Genomic DNA, 10925 nt, shown 5'->3' with positions numbered 1-10925 from the left:
AATAGATTTTTTTTTTTTTAATGTTTGTGTTAAGTATTTTGAATATGTTTCTTAATTAAGAAGTCTGGATGCATCCAGTTTGTGACCCTCAGGTGTGTGGAGGGACATTCTGGGAGCAGAGAAGACATGTCGTCAGTATGCAGTCAGACACACTCTGGTTTATTGTGGAATAGCATGAGTAATACATAGACAACATGTGTATGACAAAAAGAGGAAATACAGGGGTTCCTTGTGACAAGAGACCATAAAAGCAACTGTAAAACATATTACCAAGACCAGATGTTTCTACAAATGCATTTGCCTTTGGTATCTGTATTTTATCTGGGTCAGAACAGCGTGTGTTCCTTTTGGACTGTGCTTATGGCTTGATAGCTTAAGGCAAACTGTCTTATCTGAGTTCTTTGGCCCTGAGCTACTTTACACAGAGGGGATAGAAATGAATGTAATGTATCAATAAATGTATTTTTGGATCATACTGTAATAATAAATCGTACACATTACTTGATCATTCCACAAATATAAAATAATATATTGTAGCTTTCCCATAAAACCCAGCCTTATGTTCAAAGGAAAATCAAGACATTATTTTTGTTTTTGATTTAACGTTTGAGTCTTACAATGCTCATGTTTTGGCCTAAAACATAACATATGTCAACCTGTGCATACTAACTAATTTCAAGAGGTTGCTGTATCTCACTGATAGAATGCACAGATAAAACACATATAGAATATGCTACAAAAGGCTATGCATATGATAATCTAATTTAGACATCTCCAGCATGACCAAATTCTAACCAGTTCTGTTGAAGTGAGTGATGGGAGTATGATAGCAGAGAATCAGAGGAATAAAGATCAAAAAGTCTGTGCGCAAGGCTGTTAGGTGCACATTTCTGTCAGCATTTCTGCTATGTACAGATCACTGAACTTGAGGTTCGAAGTACTCGAGGTATGGATCAGCTCTGATGATTGTCATCATGTATGGAGGGGCTGGTCCATTTTTGGCTTTGTAGGCGAGCATCAAGGTTTTAAATCTGATGTGGGCAGCTTCTGGAAGTGGAATTAAGTGGAACTTTTTTTAGCTATGTTATGTTCAGAAAATGGATAAATTAACGACATGGTTATCATAGATGAATAAGAAAATTATGATGATGATACACTTTTTAAAGATTTTCCTCGACATGCCATTGGATTGTTTCTGCCATTGTGGCAGAGAGCGCCTGTGCATGTGACTTCACTGAGGGTGAGTGTGCATTTGGCTGAGAGTACATGTCTGCAGCCAAACCTTCTTGCAAGGTTCTCCATGGGAGAACTGAATAATTTTAACTCATTTATTAATAATCAATGATTTAGTCTCAACTCACAAAAGTCCTCAGTTTGATAATGTGATTATATCTCATTTACCAAAAATTAGAATATCACCCTTGACTCACAGACATACGATTTCTAGTAAAAACAATTACAACAAGTGAATTGATCAGGATGAATGACAAGTAATGAATAATGAAATAAAGAATAATGACATTTGCTTCTATTATTTGAAAAGGAAACTATCAAATAATAGTGTAACGGCCCCCTCCTAGATCCCTCCCCCTCAGCCCAGGTTGCTTCTCGGCACATGGTCTTTATGTTTGCATTGTCTTGTCTGTGTGTGGGTGTGTGTATCTTTCCTCATGACTACACCCCCATCATGTTAGTTACTCTTCCATTTCACCTGTCCCTTGTCACAGTCCTTGTTAAGGTTTGTGTTTAAGTCCTGTTGTTGTCAATAGTGCTTGTCCATGTTTGACCCGGTGTTTATTGGAAGTGTTAACTGTTTATTGGAAGTGCTAACTGTTTCTCTGTTTGCTGCGTCATTTAATCTAGAGTAGTTTATTCTCATTCTTTGTGGTTTTTTATTTATTTATTTATTTATTTTTATTATTATTATTTTTTTTTTCCATAATCAGAATTAGAATAAGGCTTTATTGGCCAAGTATGCTCCCACATACAAGGAGTTTGTTTTTGGTTATAGTAGCTCACCCTGCACAGTAGCTTGTTCACAGTACAACAAAAGACATTTTCACCACACTCACAACAACACACCCATACATTCACACACATACACACACAGTCATAATCATACATGTGAACCTTACATGTGCATCAATTGCTAGGAGTACTGAGTGCAGCGATTGGGAGATGACATTGTAAAATGATGAAGTAAAAAAATGTAATAAAATAAGTAGAGTGGCAGGTAAAAGGTAGGGCAGAAAAGTGCAGATAAAGGTGAAGTACTACAACATCAAGTTCAAGTTCAAGTTCGGTTTATTTGTCACATACATAGTCATACACAGTACAACACGCAATGAAATGGTGGAGAGTGCTCTGTCCAAACTGAGGAAGAGAACCAGGGGTGCATAGAGAAAAAAATATATATACAGATAAATATATATTCTATGTATGTACAAAAATATATTAACAATGTATGTACAATATATGTATATTATGATTATATACACAATGTACAATGTATATGGTTGAGTATATATGTACACAATCTACAGAATGTACAGATCCATTGTATAGTACCATATCTACAGTTGTTGTAACAGGTTAATTGAGTATAAATCTAAATCTATATATACAGATGTACAGATATACAGTCATGTTACGTGGTGCTGGTCCCCACAGTTTATCAGTTTCCCTGATTCAGGGCCCGAATGGCCTGTGGGAAGAAGCTCCTCTTCAGCCTCTCTGTCTTGGCCTTCAGGGAGCGGAAGCGCCTCCCTGACCTCAACAGAGAGAAGAGTCTATTGTTGGGATGGGTGGGGTCCTTCACAATTTTCCTGGCCTTGGTTTGGCACCGCTTGTAGTAGGTGGTCTGCAAGTCAGGAAGTTCCGAGTGAGTGATGCGCTCTGCTGAATGCACTACCCTTTGGAGTGCTTGTCTGTCCTGCTTGGTGCTATTTCCAAACCAGACTGTGATGTTCCCCGTGAGGATGCTCTCGATAGTGCAGGTGTAGAAGTTCCGCAGTACCTTGGAGGGCAGTCTGAAGTCCCTTAGGCGTCTGAGGTGGTAAAGACGCTGACGAGCCTTCTTTGCCAGGGAGCTGGTATGGCGGGACCAGGACAGGTCCTGCGAGATGTGAACACCAAGGTACCTGAAACTATCTACTCTCTCCACCGTGGTTCCACTGATCGTCACAGGTTGGTAGTGCCGCTCCTGCTTCTTGCTGCAATCCACGATCAGCTCCTTTGTCTTACTGACGTTTAGGAGGAGATTATTTTCCTGGCACCAGTTTTCCAGGTGTTTAATCTCCTCCAGGTAGGCCCTCTCGTCGTTGTCCGAGATCAGACCCACGACAACGGTGTCATCAGCAAACTTGACAATGGTGTTAGAGCTGGAAGTGGCTGTGCAGTCGTAGGTGTACAGTGAGTAGAGCAGGGGGCTTAGGACACAACCCTGAGGAGCTCCAGTGCTGAGGGTGAGGGTGGATGAGGCGCAGTTGCCCACCCGTACTGATTGTGGTCTGTCTGTTAGGAAGTTGGAGATCCAGTCGCACAGGGATGTAATCACGATGAAAAAGTTAGGGTGTGTGATTATGAATATTATGGTGAGTTTATATGCACTGAGGTATTCAGCTGTTCATGAGTTTGATGGCATTTGGAAAAAAAAAAGCTTCTCTGTAACTGGGTTGTCGTAATCCTCATTTGGCTACAGCGCTGGCCTGAGGGAAGGCGCTAAAACAGGTGATGACTGGGGTGAGATTGGTCTGCTGTTATTTTATCCACCTGCCTCCTGATTCTGGAAGTGAGCAGATCTAGCAGTGTAGGCAGCTTAACACCATTAGTCTTCTCTGCAGACCCGATAACGTGCTGCAGTCTGTGAATGTCATGCTTAGTGGCTGAGCTGCCGCACGCAGTAATGGATGTGTTGATGACTGATTCTATGATGGCAGTGCAGAACTGGACCATCCGCTCCTGGGGCAGGTTGAACTTCCTCAGCTGACGCAGAAAGAATATCCTCTGCTGGGGTATCTTGATGATGGAGCTGATGTTACTGCCCCATCTTAGGTCCTTGTTTCTGTTTTAATAAAAGATGACTGTTTATTACTGTTTATTATGGACACTTTCCTCGGCATGCTGATTCCTCATTACATCTCAACATTACAAATAGAAGCAAATATAATTTGAAGATGACATTAAACTAGTTATACATTACTGGACGATTACCATTTGACATCATAGTAGGTTAAATGGCAAATTGTCAGTTTGTCAATCTGTAGCAAAGAGAAACATATATCTGTGAACATACCTCTGTGGGATGAGGAATGTTGGTTGTCCTGGTAAGGGTTTGAGTTTGATGGAATTTATGGTCACAGTTCCTTGAAGGACAACGAGGCTGTTTCTTGCTTTCGAATCTGTGGGTTTTATGACACATAAGAAGGGTCAGGGGGTCAGAGGGAAGGGTCAGAAAGCCAGGTCAGCATGATCAGCGTGATCAAATGGCCAACGGCTAGGCCGTTTATGGTTTTCTTGCTCAGCGTCATTGCACCAGAGGGGTCCTTGTTCCTATCTGTGGCCAGGGCATGAGAGAAAGTCCACCGTGACTAGATCAAAGTTTCATCAGAAGGATAATTTGTAGTCTGTCTTCACTGGATTCCCCCATTTGGGTCAAAAATTCGATAAGGGTGGAAATTTTGGAACATCAGTGTGAAGGTAACTGTGGGCAGAGAAGAGCAGACACACAATTTCCATACATACAAGTTGGTATCACTGACATTCTCCTGAGAGATGGGTTTTGGACAAGCCCACACAGTCGAGACCAGACTAGGACTTCTAGAAAACCGGAACAGACATTGATTACTTATATCTGTAAGGGTTGGTGCCAGGCTGAGCTCCCCTCCAGCCACCAGAGGGAGACCTTGATTCAGGCACTCCACTAATCAGGCTTAACACCCAACAGCTGGGATAGACCTTATATAAGCCCAGTCATTCAGTTCTGGGTCTTTGCAAAAGTTCTGAGCCAAGCGCCTCACTGGTAACTCCAGGTATTGAGCTCTGCAGTTCCCTTGTGCTACATCTCACTTCTTGTCTGCGAGGGTGTTTGTGTTTTTACACGTCTCTTTCCCTCTCGAGTCTGTCTCTCTCACGAGGCTTCCCTTAGCTATTCAAGTTCCTCCCTGTTTTCTGGTTTTGTTTGGGAAGTTTTAATTTGGTTTTCCCCAGTGCATTGGGGTTGCTACTTCTTCCCGTGGTGTCTTTTGTTCTCCCTTTTACCTTGCTTGGTGTGGTGTTTAATGTTATGTTTTCCTTTTGGTTTACCTGATCCAAGATCTAACAGTTCTGCACATAGGCCCACCAGTGTTAGTGTGGTTGCTCATCCAGTAGGCTGTTGGTGTCATCACCTAATTGACCTGGGTTTGAGCCCACCTTAAGATACTTTAATAATATTATTCTCTCTCATTACTTATTCTGCTCCTTATTGTTCATATTGTTGCTATTGTAGGAGGATGGCGACCCCCTTTGAATCTTGGTTCCTCTCAAGGTTTCTTCATGTTCTTGCCACTGTCGCCCTTGGCTTGTTCACTGGGGGCTTGGACTCGGACAGGTGTAAAGCTGCTTTGTGACAACAGCTGTTGTAAAAAGTGCTATATAAATAAATGTGACTGACTTTGTTTGCTTGTCCTCTATAGGGAGTACAAGTCTGTTGGGTATAAACATGGTATTTGCCTACTGGCAATTCACACCTGTATGTTGGCTTATTGTTTCTGACCTAACCCAGGCACTGGAGACCCAATAAACCCCTTATAGGGTTTAATATGCTTGTATCGAAAGTGCCACAATCTGACATTGGTGAAATCATGTCACAGACAGACAGACACCACGAGCAGGGAATTAATCAGTCTACGAGCAGGGCCCACATGTGGCCTCCTATATTACACCTTCACAAAGGCCACTTTGCGTGTATCTTTGGTGTGTGCAGTACATGTGCTAAGCTTGCTGGTAATTAATATTTCAAGTACAGGATTTCAGAGTTGTTTTCTTCACATGTTCTAAGAGGAACAGCCTTCCTTCATGTTGTGTCCTAGTTGTTTATCCTCTCTGTTGTCTCTTGTTTTTTGTCTCCTCCCTGAATCAATTCCACAAACCTTTTGAGAGAGCCTTATGGCTGCTTTCCTCCCTTGACATCTCCTCTAAACTGTCGCCTCACCTTCTGCTTACATCATTTACTCCCAGTAACCTCATTCCCCTGTAGTTGGCAGTTCTGTGTGAGCTAGTACCCACTTCTTCAGTTAAAACCCTGCCCCTGTTGTGGGCTGCTCTTTTCAGTTACTATTCACCTCATCTGCACTTGGGTCCATCTAGGAGGTCCTTCCCTCCTACTGAGTAACCTCTAAGAGTGCAGATTTTCAGGATACTTCACTCCTTCTCATCCTTCCACACCATTATAGACACAACACAACTAATTATTAATTTATTTGCGTGTTACATTGAAAGGGCTTCCTCATCACACCCTCACTCTGTAAATAACAACAATGCCCTATGAAAAGACTGTTTAAAAACAATTCACTTGTGATTTGCATTACACATATTTTGAATCAGCTTAACATTATAAAGTTGAATTTAATTTTATCACCAAACAATATTAACAATATAACAGGACAAATGCAAACAAAAAAGAGATATATTTCTACAGTGAAGCTATTTCCTCAGGATTCTCATGAATGTGATCTGGTGGGTTACAAAATACAATCTGATCCCTTTTAAACAGAATAGGCCAAAGCAAGAAGAAAGTGTACCTGTATGAGTCTACCCGTAGATTGATAAGCTGTCACAGTCTGAAGGATTCTGCTGTGAACAGTGAGGAAACCATAACTAGGCATCACATATTTCTAGATGTGTGTTTGTTTGGAATCATCTGGATTCTGTGATGCTGTCATCTCCATGGCTGGGTTGTGCCCTGTGTGTGTTTGTGATGTTTGACTGAGATTCTCAAAGGAGACCAGTATACAAAGGAAAGGGTCTGAGATCATCCTCAAACTCATCAGACAGTTAGCCATCACGTGAAATTCCCAGGAATGCCATAGAAAGAAATGTAGGATAGTGTATACAATATATGGGACAACGATGAACATTACAAAACCCAACAGTGTATAAGGTGGCTTCCTGGTACTGTGAGAGGTTTCATCTGTGAGGGGTGGTGTCCTACAAGTGACTTTCCATGTCATGGCTATCATAGCTAACAACAGAGGTGGACTCAAGCTATAAAGATAATGCAAGCTAAAAAATTCGCATAAGAAGATACAAATGAATACAACGATTGAGAGTACAATGGAGCACGAAGGAAAGAAAACATGAGCAGAGGAGAATGGATGTCTTATCGAGAGAACACTCTCCAGCACTACCACTGCATTTAGGTGAAGACCGTAGTTTCTTGCCGCTGACCAGAAAGAAACAAATGTCTGGCACGTCATGCTCATGTCCCAGCCGTTTTCATCCTGGAGTAGTTTTGATACTATGTATGGATGCAGAAGCAGCTTCAACAGGTCACTAAGGAGCAGCATAAGTACGCGGGCTGGGATTTGGCCTCCGCTCTTACGATGACGCCACAGAACATGGCCAAACCACATGAGAGCTGCCACACTTGCGCAGGCAGCGATGATGAGGAAGATGGACAGCCTTGTCTTGCCAGCCAAACGTTCTTGAGCCATATCAAATACAACACTAAAATATATGAAATTGGGACTATAATATTTTGAGAACAGGACATGTGCCATGGTATTGTTCAGTTGAGTTTTTCTTTTCCTGTGATAAGATTTAGATCATATTTAGGATGTGTAAGATCAATTAAATATTTGGAAACAGGATATATACCATAGTGTCAGTCAGTCATCGATTAGCAATCCTGTAATAAAAGGAGGTGATGGCGTACAAACCGCAAACAGGCTGATAAAAACTAATAAGAAATGAGTGCAAATGGGGTCATGATATTATAAAATGTCTCAGTGTGTGCAAAAATATGTAGCTGTCAATATAATCAAGAATCAACATTAGACACTGGAAACAAGGAAAGCAATTATTTCACATAAATGTATTAGTTTTAATTTCATAATTGCTAATCCTTATCATAATCTAGGCTCACCAGTTAAACTCAATTACTGAGTTCCTATTGTTAGGATAAAAGAGTGTAGTATATATTATATATTTAATTATGCAGGACTTCTAATTATATAATATATATTTTTGACTCTCTCTCTCTTTTTAAACTCCACAATTTAGAATCCAGTGACAGACACTCTCCCTTCTCTAATGACTGATGCACTGTGCACTTACTCTTAGAACAAACTGTTTTTACCTCAATTTCTTTTAGGACTAGGTAATACTCCAGTTGATTGACTAACATTGCTGCTTTGCCTTGATTATGGCCTTTCCCTGACTTGTACCACAACTATACATCATGGAATTCTTTGGGATTACATCTTCTAATCCCTTTCCAATCAGAAGTCAAATCACATTCACACTACATGTTAGCAACTTTTAACCTTGAATAAAGACTGAAATAATCACTAACAAAGTAACTCTAAATAGAACCTGAATGTGTGTTTTTAAAACTTCTTCATTGTACATAGGAAACATACATACATAGACTCATCAGTTTTATATAGGTTCTATGTCAAAATGTGAAATGACAAATAATACACATACTAATTGCTCTTACCTCTGTCATGAACAGTTTACAGTGTTTTTTTCTGGGACACTGAAATGTTCTGAAATAACAGAAGAGAAGATCATCCCAAACCCTTTTACCAAATCATCACTGCTGAAATATAAAAGGGTAAACGTGGTAATGCGCGTTTCCGGAGCTGTGACCCTGCTATAACAGCTGCCAAGTAGTGGCTACTACTGTATATTATTATTATTATTATTATTATTATTATTATTATTTAAATTTATATAGCACCTTGCTCAGACTCAAGGATATGTTACAGATAGATATCAGCTTTTTGCAAACACACACACGGATGAGATTCATCTACATTTAGAAACTACATCTACATTTATACGTCTCCATTTAGACACTAAATTTTTATATAGCAGACCCCTGACTGAACCCAACGGCCAAATGCAGTAAACAAAGAAACATCCGCTATTCAAATGCCAGAGGCCATCGTTTGTGTTAAGTATTTGGAAGATGTTTCTTAATTAAGATTATGGATGCATCTAGTTCCTCATGTGCGTGGAGAGAAATTCTGAGGAGCGCAGGAGACATGTAATCAGTATGCACTCAGACCTAGTCTGGTTTATTGTGGCATGAGAAATGTAGAGACAGCATGTGCGTGACAAAAAGAGGAAATACAGGGGTTCTTTGTGACCAGAGCAGCAGAGACTAAAAGCAACTGTGAAACATATTAGAATCTGTTTATAATGACTATAAACAATAACTATCTGTTTAATAACATTCTAAAATGATTGTTAAACAAGAACTGTCTAACAATTGTTTAACAATAACTATCTGTTTAATAACAACATGATTGTTTAACAATGACTGTCTAACAATTGTTTAACAATAACTATCTGTTTAATAACATTATAAAGTGATTGTTTAACAATAACCGTTAAACAATTGTTTAACAATAACTATCTGTTTCATAACATTATAAAATGATTGTTTATAATAACATGGGCAAAAGTGGTCTGTGGTAGGTAAAACAGGCCTTGAATGAATAAGCCCCATGGCAGCAGTATGTGCGACCAAAAGTCAGCACTACTTCCCTAAACTTAGAGGTGCAAACAGTGAAAACAGACACATTTTATTATTGCATTGCCCTCTTCTATTCTAACAGAATAAAACATCAGAGAAAAAAACAAAAAACACTCTGATCCCTTTTAAATGGAATATGCCAAAACAAGAAGAAAGTGTACCTGTCAGAGTCTACCCGTTGATTGATAAGCTTTCACAGTCTGAAGGATTCTGCTGTGAACAGTGAGGAAACCATAACTAGGCACCACATATTTCTAGATGTGTGTTTGTCTGGAATCATCTGCATTCTGTGATGGTGTCATCTCCGTGGCTGGGTTGTGCCCTGTGTTTTGTGGTGTTTGACTGATTCTCACAGTAGACCAGCAAACAAAGGAAAGGGTCTGAGATAATCCTCAAACTCATCAGACAGTTAGCCATCACGTGAAATTCCCAGGAATGCCATAGAAAGAAATGTAGGATAGTGTATACAATATATGGGACAACGATGAACATTACAAAACCCAACAGTGTATAAGGTGGCTTGCTGGTACTGTGAGAGGTTTCATCTGTGAGGGGTGGTGTTCTACAAGTGACTTTCCATGTCATGGCTATCATAGTTAACAACAGAGGTGGACTCAAGCTATAAAGATAAGGCAAGCTAAAAAATTCAAATAAGAAGATACAAATGAACACAATGATTGAGAGTATAATGGAGTATGAAGGAAAGAAAACATGAGCAGAGCAGAATGGATGTCTTATCGAGAGAACACTCTCCAGCACTACCACTGCATTTAGGTGAAGACCGTAGTTTCTGGCCCCTGACCAGAAAGAAACAAATGTCCGGCACGTCATGCTCATGTCCCAGCAGTTTTCATCCTGGAGTAGTTTTGATACTATGTATGGATGCAGAAGCAGCTCCAACAGGTCACTAAGGAGCAGCATAAGTACGTGGGCTGAGATTTGGCCTCCGCTCTTACGATGACGCCACAGAACACGGCCAAACCACATGAGAGCTGCCACGCTTGCGCAGGCAGCGATGATGAGGAAGATGGACAGCCTTGTCTTGCCAGCCAAACGTTCTTGACCCATATAAAATTCATAATCAAAATATATGAAATTGAGACTATAATATTTTGAGAACAGGACATGTGCCATGGTATTGTTCAGTTGAGTTTTTCTTTTCCTGTGATAAGATTTAGAT

Source organism: Electrophorus electricus, chromosome 5 (assembly GCF_041902795.1).
Source record: "Electrophorus electricus isolate QZ-2024a chromosome 5, ASM4190279v1, whole genome shotgun sequence".
Classification (NCBI taxonomy): Eukaryota; Metazoa; Chordata; class Actinopteri; order Gymnotiformes; family Gymnotidae; genus Electrophorus; species Electrophorus electricus.
This window is presented reverse-complemented; position numbering follows the sequence as displayed.